The following is a 13220-nucleotide window of genomic DNA, read 5'->3' on the forward strand; positions in this document are numbered from 1 at the left end:
GCATTCATGGATTTCCCCTGCAATGAGCAGATTATAACCCCCTGGGAGCACCATGACTCCCAACAAGGGCCCTGCCAAGAATACATGTGTACATCCTCATCTCGTTTAGCTCAGGGACACCTTGAGACCCTTACCTGTTCCTGCCAAACATGGGGCCTGGTCCAGCCCAACCCTTGTCTCAGCCTGGCCCAAAAGCAAGGACTGGGCTGGGTTATTATTCCTTGTATCTGCTCCAGTGCCCAACACAATGCCTGGCACAGTTTGTCTAATGATCGACTTAAAGCGTCTAGGCCAACTGCAGGTAGTAACCTGCTCTGGGCCCAGGCATGGAGAAGTGACCGGTTCCGAGTGCCAAGGAAGGGAAGCACAGAGTCACTGGTGGCCCCTGGTCAGAATTGTGAGCCTGAGTGACTGGGAAGTCAGGTTTCCCAAAGAGGGGCTTTCAGATACGTTAGCCCACTCTGGGAAAATTAGAATTTCCACATGCAGATAACAGCTAATGGATACCCTCATTACTTGTCATAGCATTAATTTTAGGAGATAGTCCTGGTGCACATTAGGAGGCTATTTTAGTACCGCACGAATTAGATACCTTTATTAGCCATCAGAGGTCAGGGAGGTAATGAAGTACTCGAGGTAGAAGGGAGAAATTGCACTTCACCTTGGATCTAGTCATTTCCCCCGTGTTTCGGCGGTGTCAGCTCATCTGTCAGGCACTGCCCACGGCCTGGTGGAGTCTCGGGCAGTCTAGAGCCCAGGTGGGCAGGCAGAGGAGAGTCTGCATGGGTGATCTGATCTGAGCGCACATTGGCCCTGGCAAGGTGTGCAGGAATGTGGCATTCAAGTGTGTGTGTGTGTGCACACCTCTGTGTGCGTGTGTGTGAGGAGTAAGTGGGCTTCTGTGCATAGGTAGGTGCATAAAGAACATTCTAATTAGCTGGAGGAAAACAGAATGGGCTGCCTGTGGAGTAGATACCCCCTGCCATCTGAGACCCTGGTAGCTGGCCTCTTCGGACTGTTATAAGGGAAGAGGGGCACTGTAGAGGTGGTGGCGAACTCTCAGCCTCGAGAGTCCAAGACTCTCGATCTCTGTGTGGGGATCCAGGAGACCCAGCTCCTACTGACAGCACGAGCATTGCCTAGTGCCTGAGTAGCCCCATTGCCCCCTTGGAGCCTCAGCTTCTGCCCAGGGGCTTTTAGACTGATGCCCTCCAGTTGCTTCCCAGGAAACCAGGGTGGTCTAGTTCAAGTCCTCTCTGTAGGGCTTGTGTATGGCTAGCACACCCTTGGCCAGCTCTTGGGTCCCCCAGGCCAGCTTTCAGGTCTCCTGTTCCCACAGGCTGGGACAATCAGACCTGCTGTGAGGTCTCTTCTCCTCTCCCGGGGACTGCTGGATTAGGTGGTGATGCTTCAGGAATGCCCGTGTTGTGCCCCCCACCGAGCCTGCCACTGTCTGAATTCCTGTTGACTTTTGGGAGAGATGATGAAACTGTGAGGATTGCAGCTTTCCTGATAAACAAACAGATGTGGGAATTCCCCTCCACCCTCACAAAGGTGTGGAGTGACGTGGAGAGGCCTGGTTGTCAGGACTTGCTGAATTGTGGGAAGGGAGGTGAGTGCACTCCTGGGGTGCACTCTGATGGTCCCCAGTGCTCCTTCTGGCCTCCAAGGCCTGTGAGCCCCCATAATCATCCTGGCTCTTATGGACACAGACTTTACAGTTTACCAGGGACTTTCTCTTTCACTTGTGCGTGAACCCTCAGTGGCGTGGCAGCAGCCTCAGCTCACTGGAACGAGGAAGACACAGTGGGTGAGAGACTGAGCTGGTCTAGTCTACAGCCCCCTCCTGCATCCTCGGGGGCTGCACCCCACTGTGGCTGCACCCCACTATGGCTGCCCTCTCTGCTTGTCCTGCAGCCTTGGGATTTTACCTGGCAGATGCTAAGGTTTGCTAAAGGGGGTATGAGCTGGGTAGTGGCATGGAGGGGCAGGGAGACAGCGTCTTTGGAGGCTTTGGAGTCATGCAGACCTGGGCTCACTTGGCTGTGTGACCTTGGCGGGGCGGAGTTGCTTCATCTTCCTGGGCCTTCCTTTCTTCACCTGTGAAATCTCATCAGGAGGAAAGGAGAAGGGCCCTGGGCACATTCCTGGCACTTCAGAGGTGTGTCACACACAGCGATTCTTGCTCCATTCCCTTCCTCTTAAAACAGTGGATTCAAATAGGTCTTGGGCCTTCTTTGCCATCAAAGTCAGGGGAGCTGGTTTGCCTGTGGGAACTCTGGCTTCGTTACCCACTGCCCCCTGTCACTTTGAACCCTATTGTTGAGGCCTCGTGGGAAGCCCTGATGGTCCCATATTGATCAGAGGCTGAGGTGGGTGGAGCACAGAGCTAGGGCAGGCAGATGGTATAGAGGAACAAGTACAGCCCCCAGCCCCTGTATGAGTTCTTACAAGGCTTCAGTGGTTCAGTGAGGCCACAGGTCACTTTTGTCTTGAGTTCCATGTCATATCTCCCTGTCGGATGGGGAGGGGCTCCCTGGAGGCAGGGAGGGCAGTGGCTGCCGCATCACTTGCTGTCTGTGGCCTAGATGGGTGCCTGACATTTGGTGGTGGTTTGCTGAATGCACAAACAAATAAATTCAGCAGCCAGTGAGGGTCTCAGGGACCTTGCAGATTCAGGGAGTTAGTCCTGGCCAGGAACTTAGGGTTCATTCATGCTCTCATCTGAACTGAGGTCCAGGGGAAGTTTCTGGGACAGACAGAGGACCCAGTGGGCCAGAGTAATGCAGGCTGGAGAATGGCTCAGAGCCAAAGAGTTCAGGGGCCTGTGGGAGCCCAGCCTGGACTCAAGGGTAGAGGAGGGAATGGAGGGTAGGAAGTAGCTGGATGGAGTGGTGAAGGGCAAACGAGAGGGCTTGGGGTGGGACGGGTGTCTTCTAAGCACACGGCAGCCCAGCAGTGAGAGTGCAGCCACATTTGGGATGCTGTGCAAAGTTTATCAGGCTCTGGAACTGCCTGGCCACAGAGTGAAGTGTGGATAGAGCTGGTACTGGAACATCCTCTGGTCAGGCTCCATAAACTTATTTCACCATCCACCCTACTCATGTCTCAAAGCCTGGATGGCCAGGAGGGGCTGTGGCCAAACACCTTTCTCATGATCATCGGTGGGTTGGACAAGAGAATGGGAGGCAAGGCTCCTCCAGGCCCTGGGACCCCACTGAGGATGAGATCTGGTCCCCTGGACACAGCACACAGGGTTGCAGATGGCCTCTGCCTGCAGGCCTCACATGCAGACACCCCCCGACCCACAGCTTTGTTTCCTCTGAGTGGTGAGTGGAGGGGAGGAGGGAGGCGTGGGCAGCCTCCACACATGGCGGCAAATTTGGGCCATTGATTTGCATTTATTTCCTGCTCAAATGATCCAGGCCGGCTGCTGCTGGGGGTGGGGGTGGAGGGGGGTGCTCTTTAGCATTTTAAGTTTGCAGATAATTGGAGGAAAATAACTCCAATAATGAAATCACTGCTGGATCGCATTCTGATACGTGACAAATCAATTCATTTATGATACCTTCTTTGTCACACTGAGCCATTCTGGCGCTCAGTGGAAACCTCTTAAATTAATAAAACTGTTAAATCCATAAAATCCTCCGTTCCGAGTAGCACATCACAGCACAAGTTTGAATCATTAAAGGAATAAAACTGATAAATGTGAGCTGGGGAGTGTCTGTGTCTGCAAAGAGGGGCTGGCTTTTAAGACAGATACAATATAATAGTCATAAGCTCCAATATATCCTCACTCTGTGTAGCGGAGGAACGGAGCGGGCGGGGCCATCTGCATCTTCCAGGGGGAAGGCTGGTGGGTACAGGCCTAGCCAGTGTGGGGCAGGCTGCTTTAGTGGTGATTTGTGGGACTTTATGCTTTTAAATAAAATATGATTTAATAGGAAAGAGAAAAATATAAAGCCTTTATTGGACCCTGTTGAACCTGACTTAGCTCTATAAGGATTTTCCAAAATAGCCATACTTGTCTGAAAGGGGAAGGGACGGCACAGTCTGTGAGACCACATAGTGGCCAGGGAGTGGGAGGCTTGGCAGGTAGGACGAGGGGGAGGGCAGACCAGCAGGCTTAGGCAGGCTGGGTGGCCTCCAGCTGAACTGCTTGCTGGCTGTGTGACCCTGGGCAGGCTGCTGTACTTCTCTGAGCTTCTCTGTTTCCTCAGCTGTAAGTGGGGATGGGGATACTGATTTCATAGAGTGGAGTACATCAGAGAAGGCATAAGAAAGAGCTGTGTAAACTGTAAAGTACAAGAGGTAGTCAGTTAATGGTCATTTCTGAACATGGTTCCAACAGGTGAAAGTTCCTGCAATTCTCACCACACAGGGTTGGACTTCTTTTGGTGTGTTGCATGTGGGTCAAGCAGGATGATTCTGATGGAGTGAACTGCAAAGTTCTACGCACAGGAAGCGCATCACATACCCCCTACATTGCACTGCATTAGTGCACGTTCCCCTTCAGAGGCACAGAACCAAGAACGAGCCCTGACACCCCTATTCAGTCTGGGTGGGCTCGGGGAAACCAGCTGAGAGGCCACCACAGAGAAAACAGCCAATGCAGGCTCGTGTTCCTCCCTCCATGGGAGTCCAGTTTGGAAAACACTTAGAGGAGTGTTTAGGGGGCTCCCTCTGTGCCAGGCACTGGGTGAGGGTGGGCAGGTGGTGGGAGGCACACGGGGGTGAGTGAGAGCCCGCCTACCCTTTGAGCCTCATGTGGCCTCCTCCTTGTCTGTTTGCCTTTCTTTTCTCTCTCTCTCTTTTTTTTTTTTTTTTAGAGATGGGGTCTCACTCTGTCACCCAGGCTGGAGTGCAGTGATGCAGCTACAGCTCACTGTAGCCTTGAACTCCTGAGCTCCAGCTCTCCTCCCACCTCAGCCTCCCGAGTACCAGGGACTACAGGTGTACACCACCACACCCGGCTAATGGTTTTAGTTTGTCTGTGTTTGTTTGTTTTGTAGAGGCTAGGTTCCACTATGTTGCCCAGGCTGGTCTCAAATGCCTGGGTTCAAGCATTCCTCCAGCCTTGACCTCCCAATGTGCTGGGATTACAGCCATGAGCCACCGTGCCCCGTCTTCCATTTACCTTTTATGCCAATGAGACTAGAAGCTCCCTGAAGCCATCTGGGCTTTCTCCTTCCTTACCTCCTCCAGGGTCTTCTTCCGTAAACTTCAGGTCCATGCAACCTAGAACAGATGGCGTGTTCAGCCCCTATTCTGGAAACTAAGGGCTCATCCAGTGGGGCAGCTTTGAAACTTCACTCACAATAAGAAAAACTTTGCATTGCACTCTGGTACACATGCACATGCTGTAAATATATCATTGGGACAAAATTTTTAGGAAACAGTATTTACCTAAATGTAATGCAAGTGATTCGATTTGATCTGATTCTGTTCTGTATTGCTGTATTCTATTCTATCCTGTACCCAGTTTTTAGAATGCTATCTTCATCTGCTAAATTGGTTTTATGCTCCACTAATGGGATGTGTCCCATAGTTTGGAAAATTCAGATCTGGTCTACCTGCTCAGTTTTCTGAGAAGGGTCTTACCAAAGGCTACACAGGAATGACTATCCCCACTCCCCAGGCTGGGTAGGGTCCAAGCCTGAGTCCCCCAGGCTATCTGCCCTTCACTGCCACTGCTGTCTGTGGCTCCACCTGAGCCCTTCGTGAACCCTTCCCATTGGTCACTCCGTGCAGGACTCAGAGACTCTGGAGGGGAAACGGACAGGGAAGCTGTCACCAGCAGCCTCTGTCCACCTTCTTAGAAAGAGAATGGAAGTGACAATGCAGCTCACCTGCCTTCTCCACCCCACAGAGATCAAAGGGGGTTGGGGGCGGGGAGCCCGTGCCCCTGGCATAACGAGCCATGTGGGCCAGAAACCTGACAAGCCTTTGCTCCCTGCACTTGCCAGGAGTTCTTGACAGCCAGCAACGGGAGCACTAATTGCCAGCCAGGGTAAGGGTGGCAGCTCCGCAATCCATATCAATTATGGGCATTGGCCATGGCTGTGAGACAAAAAGGTTCCTCGGAGGCTGTCAGGCCCCGGTGTCATTACTCGGGTCTGCTGTGCCTGCTGGAGGCAGGACAGAAACAATGGCCACCCGCCACCCCCCACTGCCTCGGTGGGCTGGCCCTGGGCTTGCAGTGCAGGACCTGACAGTTGTAGGGGGAAACGTGAGGCCCGCCTGGCCTGCCTTGATGTTTTGGCACTGGGCTTGTTACCCTGGGCACTGATGGGCCACTATCACCTCTCTTAGGAAGGGAAAACTTCAGGTCAGGTTTTTTTGTTTAATCGATTTTTTTTCCTTGTGGGGAAACTGAAAAGGCTCATCATAACTGGTGATTTTCAAACTAAGAGCTGCTTTGGGAAACGGAGAGGCTGAGTGGGTGACATTCAGGATTCCCATCCCATGGTCAGGTTAAATCTGTTCTCAAATCAGGCATTGGCTGAAGCCTCAGCATTGGCTCTTAAACTTTCATCAGCTTCAGAGGCACCTGCAGGGCTGATTAGAAGAGATTGTGGGTCTGGGGTGGGGCCATGATCTTTGTAACCAGTTTCCAGGTGCTGCTGCTGGTCCAGAGACCACACTAGGAGACCAAGTGCTTCTCAATCTTCGTGTCGTGCACTGTGTATACCTGGGGAACTTTTTCAAAATACACATGCTGGGGCACCAGTCCAAACCCAGAATCAAAATGTTCAGACCGTTGCTGGGGCCCAGGGAGTCAGACACCCCTCAGCGCTGCTTACCCCAGTTGCTGGAGGAGGTTATGAGGGATATCTTGTCCCACTGAAGGGCAGGAAATGCTTTTTCAAGATTTAGAGTTGTTTGGGTAGGCAAGGGCTGCCTAGAAAGAACGAGGCCCCTGGTGCTGGAGGTGCCCAAGCCTAATTTGGGCCACTAACTGTTATAGGCTGTGCTAGAAGGGCCCCTGAATATGATAGAGGTTGGATGGGGGACTCCGAGTTTCTCTTCCCTCAAGTCTGAGCAGGGGAGATTTGGGGATGTAGAGTTTGGGCTGGAACTGGGCTTGGAAGTCTTCTCTTCCATGTCCCAGGATGCCCCACGGCATCACTGTTGAGTTTCCCACATTTGCTTCATGATCTCCAGCTGTTTGGGCACCATCTCACCCACCCCCACCGATCCTACCTCCCCCTCCTCTGTGAGAGAAGTGGGGCAGTCAGTGGCACCTCATTAGCACATGAGGAAACTGAGGCCCAGGGAGGTTAAATGACTGGTCTAGGGGCCCGCTGCACTTCCTGCGGGTCCCCTGAGGTGAAGGAGCCTGGACCGCACAGTGCAGGTGGTGATGGGATGCAGGCTGAGCCCAGTGCAGCTGAGTGAATGATGGCAGGTGCCTGAGGTGAAAGATGGACTCTCGAGGCCTGGTAAAGCAGCTGCTGAATTGTCCTCAGCCCTGGAGGTCTGGGGGATTTAGGGTCCAGGGCCTGATTAAGACGCTTTCTGGGGCTAAAGTTTGTCTGTGGCCTGGGGGTCTCAGTGCTCCTGGAAGTTGGGTCCAGCCCTCTGCCCTTCCATGGGACCTACCCCCAAGGTCTCCCACCACCCCTTCTACATGCTTGCACCTTGCTATAGCATTTTTAGGAAAACAGTTTTATCAAGGTATAATTTACGTAGCGTGAAAGTCATCCACTGTGAGTGTTCAGTTTGATGAATTTTAGTAAATCTTTGCAGTTGTGCAGCGTCACCACAATTCCAAATGTTCCTTCAGGCCTGCTTGCAGCCGGTCCCCACTCCCACCCTCCACCGCAGGAAAACTAAGCATCCACTTTCTCTCCCTATAGTTTTGTCTTTTCTAGAACATTTTGTATAAATGGAATCATGCAATAAATAATCTTTTGTGTTTGGCTTCTTTAATTTTGCATTATGTTTGTTTCATAAGTACATCCATGCTGTTTCATATATCGGTACTTTATTCCTTTTTATTGCAAAGTAGTTTACAAATGTATGGCCACACCACACTTTATTTATCTAGTTCATGGACATTTGGATTGTTTCCAAGTTTTGACAACTTCCAATCATGCTACCATCGGCATGGTGGCTCATGCCTGTAATCCCAGCACTTTGGGAGGCCGAGGTAGGAGGATCGCTTTAGCCCAGGAGGCGGAGACCAGCCCGGGCAACATAATGAGACCCTGTCTCTAAAACAACAACAAAATAAGTGTTGCGATGAACTTTGCATATAAGTCTTTATGTGGATGTATGTTTTCCTTTTTCTTGGGTAGATACTCAGGTGTCATGGGAAAGTGTGTGCTTAACTTTTTAAGAAATTGCCTAACTGTTTTCCTAGGTGGCTGTACCATTTTATATTCACGCCAGCAACGTATAAAGATTTCAGTTTCTCTACTTCCTCTTCAGTACTTGCTATTGTCTCTTTTTATTGGAGCCATTTTACTAGGTATGTACGGGTGCCTCATTGTGGTTTTTATTTGCATTTCCCTAATGACTAATGATGCTAGCTTCTTTTCATGCACCCATTAGGTTAGTCATCGTGTATCTTTGGTGAAGTGCTTATTCAAATCTTTTTGTTTTAATTGGATTGTTTGTTTATCACTGAGTTGTTCATGTTCTTCATATATGCTCAATAGAAGTCCTTTATCAGATACATAATTTATAAGCCTTTCTCCCATTCTGTGGTTTGTCTTTTCATTTTCTTAATAGTCTTTTGAAGTGTAAAGGTTTTAATTTTGATGTTTATTTTATTAACTTTTTCTATTCTGGATCTTATTTTGGTGTCATATTTGATAAATCTTTGCTTTATCCAAAGTCAGAAAGATTTTCTTCTGTGTTCTTTCTGGACATTGTATAGTTTTCTTTCTTTTATTTAGATCTATGATCCTTTTTTTTTTTTTTTGGAGACGGAGTCTCACTCTTTTGCCCAGGCTGAATGCAGTGGCACAATCTCCACTCACTGCAACTTCCACCTGCTGGGTTCAAGCGATTCTCCTGCCTCAGCCTCCTGAGTAGCTGGGATGTCAGGTGCCCACCACCATGCCCAGCTAATTTTTGTATTTTATTAGTAGAGATGGGGTTTCACTAGAACGGCTCGGCTGGTCCCGAACTCCTGACTTCAAGTGATGCATCCACCTTGGCCTTCTGAATAAAGTGATGGGATTACAGGTGTGAGCCACTGCACCTGGCTGAGATCTACAATATATTTTGAATTAATTTTGTGTATGGTGTGAAGTGAGAATCTAAGTTCTTTTTCAAATTTTTTTGCATACTGATACCCAATTGTCCCTGCATCATTTGTTGAAAAGACTATCTTTTCCTCATTGAATTGTCTTGGCACTTTGTTGAAACTCAGTTGACTGTACATGTGTGCATTTATTTCTGGATTTTGTATTGGGTTGCATCTATCTATGTCTATCTTTATCCTAATACAACACTGTCTTTGGTCCTGTAGTTTTATAGTAAAATCTGAAATCTGGTAGTGTAGGTCCTTTAACTTGTTCTTGCTTTTCAAAATTTTGGCTATTCTGGGTTGTTTTCATTATCATATAGATTTTAGGATGAGCTTATCAATTTCTACCAAAAAAGTCTGCTGAGATTTTGATACATATTTGATAGAGACTTTGATGGCAATTTGGGAAAGATTACCATCTTAATAGTATTGAGTCTTCCAATTCATAAACATTTATTTACATCTTCATTTATGTAAATCTTCTTTAAATTTTAGCAATATTTTATAGTTTCCTGTGTATAATTTTATTTTTTTTGTTAAATTTATTTCTAAATGCTTTATTTTTTTTTGATGCTATTGTGAATGAATTCTTTTCTTAATTTTATTTTCAGATTGTTCGTTGCATAAAAATACAATTGGTGAGTCAGGCGCCGTGGCTCATGCCTGTAATCCCAGCACTTTGGGAGGCTGAGGCAGGTGGATCACTTGAGCTCAGGAGTTCGAGACCAGCCTGGGCAACATGACAAAACCCCATCTCTACAGAAAATACAAAAATTAGCCAGGCACGTGGCATGCACCTGTGGTCCCAACTACTCGGGAGACTGAGGTGGGTGGATCACTTGAGCCTGGGAGCAAAGGTTGCAGTGAGCCAAGATCGTGCCTCTGCACTCCAGCCTGTCTCAAAAAAAAAAAAAAAAAAAAAAAAAAAAAAAAAAAAAAAAAAAAAAAGAAAAGAAAAGAAAAAAGGAAAAAGAAATACAATTGATTTTTTTAATCTTGATCTTACATGCTGTGGTGCTTTTAAAACCGAAATGTCATGATACTCCTCCCATCGAGAGATGGGATCCACCCTTGAGTCTGGCTCTGACAGTTCTCTTGGATTATAAAATATGACAGAACAAATGCTAAGGCCTTTAGAAACTAGCAACTTTCTTCCTGTCTGTTGGGCTACTTGCTCTTGGACATCAGCCACCATGCTGTGAGGAAGTTCAAGTAGCCCATGGAGGGCCCATGTGGAGGTCTGGTTGGAGAGGTATCGAGGCTCCACCCATTAGCAGCACCAGCTTGCCAGCCATCTGACTGAGCTGTCTTGGAAGTGGATGCTCCAGCCTCCAGTTAAACTTCTTTGGCTGGTGCTTCGTGGAACAGAAATGAGTTTCCCTGCTACACCTGGCCTTCAATGTAGATTTGTGAGCAAAGTAAGTGACCTTTGTTGGTAGGAGCCACTAAGCTTTTGGAGTGGTTTGTTTCACAGAACTAAATAACTGAAACATTTGTTCTCTGAGTCTGATTAAGCACTTGAGTGGGAAAGAAAGAGTAATGGAGAAAGGAGGAGGGGTGGAGGGGCTGAAAGCAGGCAGCGGGAATGAAGAAGTGATGATTTGAGTGACTGTTCTGCTGCTGACCTGGCTGGCCGTTCTGTGTGCCCTGCCCCGTCCTTCAACCTCCCCTCTTGACACAGCCCTTTTCTGTTGGGTCTGTCCCACATTGCCCAGGGCTCCTGTGTGGCCCTGTCTTCCTAGGGCCAATCAGGGGTCACAATGCCCAAGGTCAGACCTGTTTGTTTGGAGTTGTCTGAAGAGTAAAGCCCTAAGTGAGCGAGGATGAGGTGGAGAAGGCAGGAGCCCCGCAAGTGGCAGCCAGTCCAGCTCACAGGAGCTTGTGGGCAGCCTGGCCCCTCTGCCCCTGCCATGGCTCCCTTCTCATGTCCTAGACACTCCCCTCCCCCTTTGCTCTTTTCATGACTGGCTCTTTTACATCCTTTAGTCCTTAGCCAAAAAGATACCTCCTTAGAGAGGCCCTCCCTGACTGCCACAAAATACCTCCCTCCTCCTCCTTAATAGCTCACTCCACCTCCTGTTTGCCTAATCCCTGGCACTATCACAATGTGCCATTGTCCATGAGTTTGTGAGCTCTCTGTCTGGTGTGTCTGGACTGTCTGCTCTCTGAGGGTAGGGACACTGGGCCTTTTTCTCGGCTGTGTTCCCAGTACCCTACCCAGCAGGTACCTGCAGAATGAGTGAACAGTGAAAGCTAACACTGGCATAGCTTCTGTAAGAGCTGGCCCTATTCTAAACACTTTATCTAGATCAACTGAATAAATCCTCTGAACAGCCCATAAGCTAGGGATTATTATTACCCTAATTTTATAGATGAGGAACCAAGAACAAGAAGGCTACGCATCTCACAGCTAGTAAGTGGTGAGGCTGGGATTTGGAACCTGCTTTCAGCAGGAGTCGATGCTTTCAGCCCCTGAATGAGTGGTGCCCACCTCCTTCTGGCTGTGACACTGCTTCAGGGGGTCACGGACCCCAGGCTCCGTTGCTGTTCCCAGACACCATATACAGGATGTCCCACACTGTCCCCAACTCCCACCCCCTTCAATCCCCGCACACCTATTCTCCTCTCCTGGATGAGAGCTCTGACTTCACTGATCTTGGCAGGTCCCGGCAGACCATTCTCCTCCCAGCAGTCCTGGGAGGGAGGACTTGTCATCCTCTTATGACAAAAGGGTAAACTGAGGTTCTCTGGGGGAAGAAAATGGGGCTGCCTTGTTCTCTAGCCCAGGACCTTTTTCTCTGCCTTTCAGCTGCTCGATCTCATAGAGAACAGAGCACTTTAAAAAGCTGGATGGGCTTCCCAGACGGGGCTCCTCTTACTTCCCAGTAGCTCAGGGGGGAGAGTGGCAGGTATGGTTTCTTGTCCCCATTCTGTTGATGAAAAAACTGAGGCCCAGAGAGGTGAAGCCTGTTGCCTGTGGTCATGTAGCTGATGAAGACCCAGGCTTCCTGGCTTCCAGCCCTGGGTCCATCCTGGGCACCCATGACACCAGGTGGCAGGCACTTCAGGCTCCCCTGTCTCTGGGTCAGGGTGAGATGTCAAGGTGGCTGGCCCATAATAGGTGAGAAATATCCCATCAAACAGCTTGGAAGGTGATTTTTGAATGAATACACGAGTGAATGAATGATTCTCTGATGTATGCCCCATAGTGGAGGTTTGGCAGGGTACCTCTAAGGGTTCTGTAAGTGCTGACTGCCCATTTAGCCCTTCGGGGTATAAAGTCGGTGTGACCTAATAGTTTGGGCTGAAGAAAACGATCCTTTTTCTAAGGGAGAGGCAAATCCAGGGATATGGAAGGTCAGGGAAGGCTTCTTGGAGGAGGTGGCATTGGTACTGGGTTTGAAAAGTTGAGGGGAGAAGCGCTTAGGATAGGAGGCCTAACAGGGTCATCAGAACCCTGGATCCAGCTTCCATCACTAGGATGGAGGCGAGGGTAGGAAGGCAGAAGGACTCATGCCCTGGGAGTGGGGGCCTAACCATCCATTGCACAAGGCCCAGAGCAGCCAGGCAGGATGGGGTCCATTCCTCTTGTTCCTCCATGCCTTAGACTGGGTCTCCAGGATTTCCCCAGTGCCTCTCCCTGAAACCCGTCTTTCCTTTGTCAGTGAACTCCAAGGACTGACTAGTTTTTGGCTTTGGACACATGTGGGTTCTGCTTCAAAGAATTTCAGTCCACGAAAATGCAAACTTCTAAGGGAAGGGAATTTCATTTATTAAACCACCCAGGGCACTAGGCATTTTACGTACGTTCATTTCTTTCTCATAAGACCCCATGAAAAGTTATGATTCTTTTATTTTTTTTTAACAGCTTTACTGTTTAAAGTTCATCCATTTAAAGTGTACAATTCCATGGTTTTTAGTATATTTACAGATTGTGCAACCATCACCATAATCTAATTTT

At 49.0% G+C, this 13220-nt stretch overlaps 1 pseudogene; it reads right to left on the reverse strand.

Annotated features, from left to right (window-relative positions):
• Positions 1–5922, reverse strand: part of LOC112631043 — a 50719-nt pseudogene extending 44797 nt beyond the window's left edge.
• Positions 5923–13220: the final 7298 nt, after the last annotated feature.

Source organism: Theropithecus gelada, chromosome 9 (assembly GCF_003255815.1).
Source record: "Theropithecus gelada isolate Dixy chromosome 9, Tgel_1.0, whole genome shotgun sequence".
Taxonomy (NCBI): Eukaryota; Metazoa; Chordata; class Mammalia; order Primates; family Cercopithecidae; genus Theropithecus; species Theropithecus gelada.